The sequence below is a fragment of the Portunus trituberculatus genome, chromosome 42 (genome assembly GCF_017591435.1).
Source record: "Portunus trituberculatus isolate SZX2019 chromosome 42, ASM1759143v1, whole genome shotgun sequence".
Classification (NCBI taxonomy): domain Eukaryota; kingdom Metazoa; phylum Arthropoda; class Malacostraca; order Decapoda; family Portunidae; genus Portunus; species Portunus trituberculatus.
This window is the reverse complement of record NC_059296.1, coordinates 18,911,913-18,924,007: the sequence shown is the minus strand read 5'-3', so window position 1 is coordinate 18,924,007 and position 12,095 is coordinate 18,911,913. Positions and strand designations below refer to the sequence as shown.

The 12,095-nt window shown below is 38.6% G+C and overlaps 1 protein-coding gene across 5 annotated transcripts in view; it reads right to left on the bottom strand.

Annotated features, from left to right (window-relative positions):
- The window catches only part of LOC123517692 (dedicator of cytokinesis protein 9-like), a 159,282-nt gene that overhangs the window by 126,378 nt on the left and 20,809 nt on the right, over positions 1–12,095 (bottom strand). The gene's annotated exons all lie outside the window — the stretch shown is intronic.

Sequence of the window (12,095 nt, the reverse complement as noted above, 5' to 3'; positions counted from 1 at the left end):
AAAAAAACTTCATGATTTTTGGGATAAAGGAAAAGAAGAATCCAAATAAATTCACGAGAGAACGTGAAGAAAGAGAATTGGTCAAAACTGTTATCAAACGAGTACAAGACAGCACACAAGAATTTGACCAGGAGGTGGAGGAAGTGATCAGGCTAGGAAGATACAGTGAAGGGGTAGGAGACCAATGAAGATGAGAATGAGATCTCAAGTAGCTGTAGAAGAAATTATGGCTAGAAAAGGGAAACTGGCCAATGATGTTGAACATAAGGATATATGGATAAAAAGAGATATGAACTTAGAGGAAAGGGAAAAGGAGAGAGTGCTAAGAAGTGAAGCTAAGGAAAAAACGAGAAAAGGACAAAGATAGAGAAGAATTTTTACTGGAGGGTTCTGGATATGAGACTAAAGAAGTGGTACCTAAAGAAAAAAAGAGGAGGGCGAAGAGGAAGTAAGAAATTAAGAGTGACTAATATAGATGGGTTGTTATCAAGCATATTGGAAGTCAGGGATTATTTGAGAGAGAAAAAGCCGGATGTAATGTGCATCGTTGAAACAAAACTGAGAGGAGAGATCCATGTCAAATTTAAAGAGGAGGGATATATTGCCTGGAGGAGGGGCAGGAAGGATAAAGGGGGAGGAGTGCTAATAATGATTCGTGATAATATATGTGTGGTGGATGTGCAATATGGTGAGGACAAAGTGGAAGTAATGGAAGTAACAATCAGAACAGAAGATTTGAAGAAAAGAAAAATTAAAGTTGCATATATTCCACCAAAGACTAATACTTGGGGATCAGAAGAACATAAAGATATGCAAAGAGAGGTGATGAAGTGCCTAGATAACATGATAAGAAAAGATAGAAGAATACTTTTAGTTGGAGACTTTAACTATAAAAAAATAAACTGGAGAGATGGAAGTAATGGATAATGCTGGGCAGTGGAGCGAGAAAGTGTTACAGTTGACTATGGTTAATGCAATGGGCCAGCGGGTGGAGGAGTCAACAAGGTAGAGGGGGATGAAAAAACCCCCCATCATTGCTTGACCTAGTGTTCACAAAGAAACCAGAGCCCCCTGCAATCATACAATACCATAGTCTAATGGAGAGAAGTGATCATGTGACATTACAGATGAAAATTGAGGAGGAAGATGAGATAAGTTACAAAGAGGACTATAAAGGAGAGAGATTAAATTACACCTAACCCTCCATTATTGCGTTTAGGCGTTATTGCACACATGAAAATCTATAAAATTCAGTTTTAGAGCATCTGGAAAGTTGTTATCGTGCACCAGTATTAGTAGTAGTAGTAGTAGTAGTAGTAGTAGTAGTAGTAGTAGTAGTAGTAGTAGTAGTAGTAGTAGTAGTAGTAGTAGTAGTAGTAGTAGTAGTAGTAGTAGTAGTAGTAGTACCCATATCACAACCACACACTGACGAATGTTTAGATAGGGAGAGGTGGAGGGGGAGAAAGATGATGATCATGAGGAGGAGGAGCCAGCAGCCAATCATCGCTGTGTATTCACGTCATGTGATTTGAATAAGGGAACTTATTGGTTCCATTCACTCTGCTCACCGCCACCACCACCACCACTGCCACCACCATCACCACCACCCCTCAGTCTCACACGTGGTATTCTGTTGTCCAGAGCTGGTTTTCATTCATTTCAGATTGTCAAAATGTTAATAAGCTACTCCAGTATTAATGGTAGTAAATTTGGGGCAACAGGAAAATTTTTTAGAAACATTTTTGGGTTGAGGCACCAAATTATTTATTTCCTATTTATTCTTCACTTCTGTTATCGCGTTTTCCGCTATCACACCGTTTTTTTAGGCACCAATTACGCGCGATAACGGAGAGTTAGGTGTATGCAAGAGCCGATTTTGAAAAATTAAGGATATATTTTGCTGATATTAAGTATAGTAATATATCTATATATCTATATCTACATCTATCTATCTATCTATATATATATATATATATATATATATATATATATATATATATATATATATATATATATATATATATATATATATATATTCTCTCTCTCTCTCTCTCTCTCTCTCTCTCTCTCTCTCTCTCTCTCTCTCTCTCTATATATATATATATATATATATATATATATATATATATATATATATATATATATATATATATATATATATATATATATATATATATATATATATATATATATATATATATATATATATATATATATCTATCTATCTATCTATATCTATATATCTACATATATATATATATATATATATATATATATATATATATATATATATATATATATATATATATATATACATACACAGTGGTATCCTGACATACGAATTTCATTCGTTCCGTGACGATCGTTGTATATAAAAAAAATCATATATCAAATCAATTTTTCCCAAAGAAATTAATGGAAAAAGAATTAATTCGTTCTTGTGATATGAATTTATCTCCTCCAAAAATTAACATGCTTCAAATACCAACCAAATATAGATTTGATATAAGAAAAATACAATGTTTATTGTATGCATGATATAAATTAGCTATATTGCCCAAAATAACAACTTAACCCATAAAACTCAGGACACTTCAATAGATATTTATCACACAAGACTCAAGGCACGTCGATACACGTTTAGGCTTTTTATGGCTATATCTTGGCTATTTTCTTCCCGTTTTCTTTGTTTGTGAGCTGGCAATACTCATCACGAGTAAACATTATGCTCTGCGACACTGTGTCACCAAGAATGGATGGTGGGAGCGACAGTGATTTCACTGTGTCTGATTCCGCCACCTCTCCCACGCGCCTTACTTCTATACCTCGGGTCTCTCGCCATGTTACGGGGAGACAACTTTTGAATGAGAGTGGTATCAGAACAGGCGAGAGGAGAGAGAGAGAGAGAGAGAGAGAGAGAGAGAGAGAGAGAGAGAGAGAGAGAGAGAGAGAGAGAGAGAGAGAGGATACAAGGGGCCCAATTTCTATCTCTCTAGCCAAGGCCGCTGAACCCGATTGGATGCAAGGCCATGTAAACCGATGATACCACCTCATTCAACCTGTGATGTTTTTGGTAAACAAGACATCTAGAAACTTCTGGTTTTTTGCATTGCAAAGAGGAAGAGTTGTTTGTGGGCAGAACACCATTTGTACTCACTTGTTGGTTGAGTTTCTAAGTGTAATCAGTATGTGAGTACAGGCTATTTTGTGTGTTTCTCGCCAAACTTTTACTTTTGGGACCCATGATCACAGGGCCTTGAGTTCAGAAAACTTAAGAAAAAATACACACTACCGAGGAGCACACACACATACATTTACAAAGGATGAACAATGATACACAACACGGGCTGAATGTTCTGGTGGACGCGGGTAGTCGAGCGATCGCTGTGCCACCTACCGATGGCTATTCATATCTTTAAAATATCTTCGTATTTCAAGGCGTAAATTATATGAAATTTTTCATTGTATATAAAAAAATTGTATGTCAGGGCATTTGTATCTCGAAGTACTACTGTATGTATGTATGTATGTATGTATATACATATATATATATATATATATATATATATATATATATATATATATATATATATATATATATATATATACAGGCAACCCCCATTTAACGAAGGTTCACACAACGAAATTTCGCTACAATGAAGGTTTCATTTTACTACCATCTGCTCGTTTAACGAACACCAAACTCGTTTTAACGATGTTTTATCCAGGTAATTTTTTTCCAAATTTGAAAGCCCCACCATATCACGCAAGCTGACAGGCTTTTGAATACACCAGGAGCTGCTGGTGCTAAGGCCTGCCTCAGGAAAAATTCTGGGACACCTATAGAATAAAGATCAAGATCAAGCCTCTCGTGGACAACACGCGCAACACTCACTCCCTAGTCAAAACATAACAGCCTAAGCAGCAGCTTGTCTCTCCTAGCTCAACTTACCACCAAAATGCCCTGCAATTGGCCTAGTGTTCGTAAGAAGACCAGGAAGTCTCTTACTCTCCAAATGAAGCTAGATATTATTCACAGACATGAGAGAGGCCAGAAAACTATAGCAGTGCTGGCCACTATCTTGACTCCATATTATACTGTCTCTATTTTCAAGTCAGCAGACTCTATTAAGGAGGCTGGTGAGACCGTATCTTCCTTGCAAGCTAAAAGAACCACCTGAACTCTTGACTCTACAATGGATAAAATGGAAAACCTTGTGGAAATGTGGTACATAAGTTTTGTATGCAGTACAATGATGCGCACTTTGTTTACATTCCACAGGTTGCCGGTTAGTGTCTTTCCCGTTTCACTCTTCCTCCCTTCATAAAGTTAAGATCATCAACATTATAAAGTTACATACATACATACATTAGTGTACATTATAATGACTTAAATTAAACTACCTAAATGTTTAACTTCATAATTCTTACTTTCATTAAACCTTTTACTGTACTATGATGCACTCTCGCTTTGCTTACTTTCAATGGAAGTTCAAATCAGGGGTTAAACTTGTTATAATCGGTTCGCTTAACGAAGTTTCGCTTAACGAAGTGCTTTTCAGGAACGTAACCCCTTCGTTAAACGGGGTTTGCCTGTATATATATATATATATATATATATATATATATATATATATATATATATATATATATATATATATATATAAATATATATAGATATACAGGTAATATAAATATATAGATATATAGATATACAGGTAACTCTCGATTTAAGCGTGTTTGATATACGCGTTTTTGTTATAATGCAACCGACAAAATATTGTAATTAATTTAAATTGCGCGATCGGTTTGCTTATACACAGTTTTTGTGATATACGATGAAAAATTTCATATAATTTACACCTTGAAATACGAAGATATTTATAAGATACGAATAGCCATTGGTAGGTGGCGCAGCAATCACTCGGCTACCTGCGTCCACCCAAACATTCAGCCCACATTGTGCATCGTTGTTCATCCTTTGTGCATGTATGTGTTTGTGTTCCTCGGTAGTGTGCATTTTTTCTTAAGTTTTGTGAACTCAGACCCCATGATCATGGGTCCCAAAAGTAAAAGTTTGGCGAGAAACACAAAATAGGCTGTATTCACATACTGATTACACTTAGAAATTCAATAAATGAGTGAGTACAAATGGTATTCTGCCCACAAGCAACTCTTCCTCTTTGCAATGCAAAAAATCAAAAGTCTCTAGATGTCATGGTTACCAAAATATCACAGGTTGAATGAGGTGGTATCATCGGTTTACGTGATCTTGCGTCTGATCGGGTTCAGCGGCCTTGGCTAGAGTGAGAGAAAACAGGCCCCTTGTATCTCTCTCTCTCTCTCTCTCTCTCTCTCTCTCTCTCTCTCTCTCCTGTTCTGATACCACTCTCATTCAAAAGTTGTCTCCCCGTAAAATGGCGCAAGACCCAAGGTATAGAAGTAAGGCGCGCAAGAGAGGTGGCGGAATCAGACACCGTGAAATCACTGTTGCTCCCACTATCCATCGTTGGTGACACAGTGACATAGAACATATGTTTACCCCTGATGGGTATTACCAGCTCACAAGCAAAGAAAACAGGAAGAAAATAGCCAAAATATAGCCATAAAAAGCCTAAACGTCTATCGACATGCTCCGAGTCTTGCGTGATGAATGTCTATCAATGTTTCCCGAGTTTTGCAGGTTAAATTGTTATTTTGGGCAATATAGCTAATTTATATCATGCATACAATAAACATTATATTTATCTTATATTAAATCTATATTTGGTTGGTATTTAACCCTTAACTTCCGGCGGTCGTATATAAACGTTTGCGTCAGAACGTCCGAAGTGACGGGATTCGTCTCAGTAATCAAGATTTTTCCCGGCGTAATTTTAAGTCTCTCGCGCGCTCTCTTGAGGCGGATGGTGAGTAGAAGTATCTGGCATCTTTTACCACACAAGTGTTTCCACAAGAGCTCCTAATTTTAGAGGTAACTGAACTGTTTTCCCGTTTTATGGGCGACACTTGGCAACTCCGTGACGCTGGGTAGAAAGGTCAGTGATAACAGCGAAGGATCGGGTCAGATTGTAAATCACCATGGAGCAAGGCAGAACCCTTTTACTTAGCAGTGGTTCTGAGCTAGAAGAAAGTGACAGTGAATATATAGAAGAAGAAACTGGGGAAAGTGAAGAGACTAGTAGTGAGGACACGGATGTAGAGCATCATTCACCTGCTTTCTCAGGAGAACAGACAGAGAGACAGAGACTCTTACACAGTATAAGTGACAGTGAAGGCAATAATGATGAAGAACAGACTCCAGATAATGTGTCAAGGACACAGAGTGTTTCTAGGAGACGAGGCATGCGCGTGCTCCTCGCGTTCTGGGAGACGATCAAGGGGCGTGGCAGAGGTGGCGCGAGACCCGACCTGTCTTTCAATGGAGGGAATTCAATGATGATTTTTCCCAGTTATGCCTGATTTATCTGTGTCTCCTGGCATAACAGCTGAATTCCCTCCTGTGCAACACAATTGTGACTATTTCATGGCGTTTCTCAGTGATGCTTTCTTGGACCATATAGTGAGTGAGAGCAACACTTTTCATGATGAAGAAACAGCAGATGATGATGATGTGCCCCATAGCTCTCACGAGAAAGAGTGGAAAACATCACAAGAAATGAACTCCTGACGTTCATAGCCGTCACGCTTCTTATGAGTCATTCGAGAAAAGCTTTGAGGCATGATTATTGGAAGAAGAGTGATCTGCTGTACATGCCAATCTTTGCACGGTACATAACAAGGGACAGATATGACAACATATTGAAATACCTTCACTTCTGCAATGTTAAAACTGATGATCCACTCTGGAAAATTAGGCCTGTCATACAGTCTCTCGTAAATAAATTCAAGTCCTTTTTCAAGCCATTTCAAAACCTAGTGATAGATGAGTCACTTATGCTTTTCAAGGGAAGACTCATTTTCAAGCAATATATACCATCAAAGCGACATCGCTTTGGTGTGAAAATGTATATCATATGTGATTGTGAAACACACACACACACACACACACACACACACACACACACACACACACACACACACACACACACACACACACACACGTGTCTCAGAAATCAGTGATATATGACACACACACACACACACACACACACACACACACACACACACACACACACACACACACACACACACACACACACACACACACACACGTGTCTCAGAAATCAGTGATAATATGTCCTTCCTTCTCTCTCTCTCTCTCTCTCTCTCTCTCTCTCTCTCTCTCTCTCTCTCTCTCTCTCACACACAGAGAGAGAGAGAGAGAGAGAGAGAGAGAGAGAGAGAGAGAGAGAGAGAGAGAGAGAGAGAGAGAGAGAGAGAGAGAGAGAGAGCGTCGCTCTCGGGCTGTTTCCTCTTGACTGGTCACACCGTGCCCGGAGGAGGAAACTTTGATAAGGCAATAACTAAACTCTCAGACGTCATATCGAGCTGGAAAGTACATCATTGTATTCAGAATAACACAGAGAAAATAATTATCAGTATTCAAACTGTGTTCTGACAATTTTTAGGTGTACCATTTTTCCCCGTCATTAGACAGGAAAAAATATTTTAATCCCCGGAAGTTAAGGGTTAAAGCTTGTTAATTTTGGGGGGGCATAAATTCACATCACAAGAACGAATTACAGTAATCGCCTGCATATCCAGATTGCCATTATCCGGAGTTCGCTACTATCCAGAGCTGCCTCCAAGCGTATTCAAACCTACCGCACTAGCGATCCCTCAATCCTGCTAGGCAGCAGCATTTACTCCCATGCCGTCCTGGACCTGGATCCAAGAAACTTTAACGTCAGAGCAACCTCATGCCACGAAATGGCATCCATGAACGCTTGGAGGGACGATAACGAGGTTGCTATTAGGTTGCTGGGAACACCACCTCTCAAGGTGGTGTTACTGTCTTATATATATACAGGTAACCCCGTTTAACGTAGGTTCACACAACGATAATGAAGGTTTCGTTTTACTACCATCTCGTTTAACGAACACCAAACTCGTTTTAACGAAATTTTATCTAGGTAATTTTTTTCCAAATTTGAAAGCCCCACCGTATCATGCAAGCCGACAGGCTTTTGAACACACCAGGAGCTGTTGGTACTTAGGCCTGCCTCAGGAGAAATCCTGAGACACCTGTAGAATAAAGATCAAGATCAAGCCTCGCGTGGACAACACAGGCACTGCCGATACAAAGGCCTGACTCAGAAAAATTCTGCGTCACCTGTAGCATCAAGATCAAGATCAAGATCACGCGCAACACTCACTCCCTAGTCACAACATAACAGCGTCACCAGCAGCTCATCTTCCCTAGTTCAACTTACACCAAAACGCCCTGCAATGTGGCCTAACGTTCCTAAGAAGACCAGGAAGTGTCTTACTCTCCAAATGAAGCTGGGTATTATTCACAGACAAGAGAGAGGCCAGAAAACTAATAACATTGCTTGCCACCATCTTGACTCCATCTACTGTCAAATATTTTCAAGTCAGCAGACTCTATTAAGAAGGCTGGTGAGACTGTATCTTCCTTGAAAGCTAAAAGAACCACCTGAACTCGTGACTCTACAATGGATAAAATGGAAAGCCTTGTGGAAATGTGGTACATAAGTTTTGTATGTGGTACCATGATGTGCACTTTGTTTACATTCCACAGGTTTCCAGTTACTCGTAGTGTATTTCCCATTTCACTCTCCCTCCCTTCATAAAGTTAAGATCATCAACATTATAAAGTTACGTACATACATACATTAGTGTACATTATAATGACTTAAATTAAACTACCTAAATGTTTAACTTCATAATTTTTATTTTCATTAAACCTTTTACTGTACTATGATGCACTCTCGCTTTGCTTACTCTCAATGGAAGTTCAAATCTGGGGTAAAACTTGTTATAATCGGTTCGCTTAACGAAATTTCGCTTAACGAAGTGTTTTTTAGGAACGTAACCCCTTCGTTAAGCGGGGGTTGCCTGTATTTATATTCGCAAAACATTTTTATTACCCTTTTGCAAACGTTACCCCCAAGAAAGGATTGTTTTGTAATGCATAAAGTAAAATGTTACATGGAATACCAAAAATAAAGCAGAGATGAAATTGGTCGCAGATGTGGCGCTGACTCACGGCAACTCGGCCACTTCTTCTTCTTCTTGTGACCCTTTTAGCTTACATGACGCTTTCACCACAATATTTATGTTTCCACTTATTTATTGCCTGCTATAATGGATACCATGTCTCTGTGTTCATATACGATCATGTCATGAGGATCACCTTGACTCCATGGCACCGAGTGATAGTGAATTACAATTGAAATACCGCTTCCCTCGGCATGAATTATTTGCTTTGGAACTTCATCTAGCAGAGGAGGACTCCGTGACTCAGTGGGGTATGCAATTCTCACTCATACCCAGATTTTGCTTCACTTATATACTGACTATATGTACACCAAAGCAAACTATTGTTATATATAAATAGATGAGTTTTCAACGCTGCCTATACCAACCCATTCTAACCCACCCTAATCTTAACGTTTCCATTTCTTAGCAATTTAGAACAAATGAATAAAACATATTCCAGCAGTTAGGTCAAGAAATAGGTTAATGCCCATATAAAACATACTGGACATGTAAGTCACTAATGTTTGAAAAAAGAAAACGGAAAGTTTTTTTTTTTTTTTACGCAAAGCAATGTTCAAATCTTTAAATGAATTCCACATGTAATTTGGTCAGAATGAAACAATAAGCAAACAGCTCACTGTGTTAGCTACCACTGGCAAACATTCAAACAATATTTCTCTTTTTTGTCCTGATTTCGGCTTACCGCCTGCCTGAAATCACATCCCGACACTACACCTCCTCTACCAGTGTTAAAGCCTCAATGTCGGTGACTCCTTGTGTCCTTATTTTATTATGGGGTTCACTAGTCATGATGAAAGCACCGTGAGGACTGCTAACTGTGTTGAGTAATAGCTGTGGGCATGTGACGCTGTATCAGTGTTTGTGAACAATACCATAAGATTCCTTCAGCCCTACAGTAGGGATAACATAAAGCCGCATTATGATTGGCTGCCTGTCCTCGTGACGACACGGTAGTGATGTATCAACTCTGGCAGCCAATGAGGACTCTTAGGCAGCCTACCAATCTCCAACCACTAACAACAATGAATCTTTGTGGATGCCATTTGACAAGGGTTGCTATGAGAGCGGGAGGTTGATATGGAGGTTATTTGTACTAACATAGACAACAACCTGCTTCTTGGATCCGGCCCCCACTCTCCCTCGCCAACAACTTGAGTAATGACGACGCTATTCAGCGAGTTTGTAGGGTTCTTCGTCATTCCAGCATGGCAGAAGTGTACGTACGTCACACCACCACTTAAGGCGGCATCACACTAGCACTTTTTCCGTCATCTTAGACAATTTCCGTCGTTTTTAACTGTCTTGTTTACTCTTTCTGTCCTCTTGAGACAGAAAAACGCACCATTTTCCTCTAGTGTCAATTTTTAGTCAAATTAAGATCTATGGTTTCTAATCAGAACTTTAATTATAAAATCCAATTTCTTGTTAATTGGAATGATGCTATAATCTCAAATTAATAGAATCTTGATACATAGATGTAAATATATATATATATATATATATATATATATATATATATATATATATATATATATATATATATATATATATATATATATATATATATATATATATATATATATATATATATATATATATATATATATATATATGTACACCAATACTCCGCTTAACGAACAGGATAGGGGGTGTTAAAGCTGTTAGTAGAGCAAAAATTTGTTAAGCGGACATAATTTTCCCATAGGAAATAATGGAAATAGGGGAGATGCATTCTGGGCTGGTCCCCAACGTACCACATGGATTAAAAAAAAATCATATATACGTTTCACAGTGTATTGGGCAACCAATGTACCACTACTTTTATGATGTCATAGGAGTCATTGGAAGTTAAAGGAGCTACGTACAAATTCTCTCACTGATAGCTCCACTGTAATTTGTGCAGGAGCGGATCAAAGTTTGCTGCAGTGAGGCAGAGTCAAGCGTATTGCACTAATGCAGGTAACGTGTTAAGCGGTGAAAACACGTTGTTAAGTGGAGCAGAAATACAGGTCAACTTCTTCGTACTGCGGAGCGGGAGAGAGTGAGACAGAGGCAGCCAACACCAGCAAAAAGGGCCGGATCCAAGAAGCTGGTTGTTGTCTATGGTGGTACAGACAACCTCCACAGCAATCTCCTGCTCACATACCAACCTTCATAAAATAGCATCCACAAAGATTCGTTGCTGTTGGCAGGTGGAGGTTGGTAGCCCGCCTAAAAGTGCTCATTGGCTGCCAGGAGCTGGATCCAAGAAACTTTAATGTCAGAGCAACCTCCTGCCGCGAAATGGCATCCATGAATGCTTTGAGGGATGGTAACGAGGTTGCTCTCAGGTTGCTGGAAACACCACCTCGAGAAGTGGTGTTACTAATGAAATATATATATATATATATATATATATATATATATATATATATATATATATATATATATATATATATATATATATATATATATATATATATATATATATATATATATATATATATATATATATATATATATATATATATATACAGTAAAGTCTCGGTTTACGTCAGAGTTACGTTCCTGAAACATGACGTAAGTTGATTTTGTACGTAACTCGAGTTTCCGTACATTTCAAAGCATATTATCAAGTTTTCAACCAATCATTGTTTATGGTCATTCAGGTAAGTAAAAGGTTATATTGTCATATTATTTACAACTATGTAGGAATATGAAACACAAGCTTGTTTTTGTTGTTGATTAGGGCCGTGAACGCGAAGGACTGCAGGTTGCCGACAGGGGTGGATGCCTGAGGCCGCCAGGAGGGTGGGCAGGTCGAATGTTGTGACGCCCAGGGCGGACAGCTGGGAGCGCAGTGCAGTGCGGTGGGAGTAGAAGCGTGAGCAGCGGAGCAGGAAATGCAATAGGAAAGGGCAATAGGGATC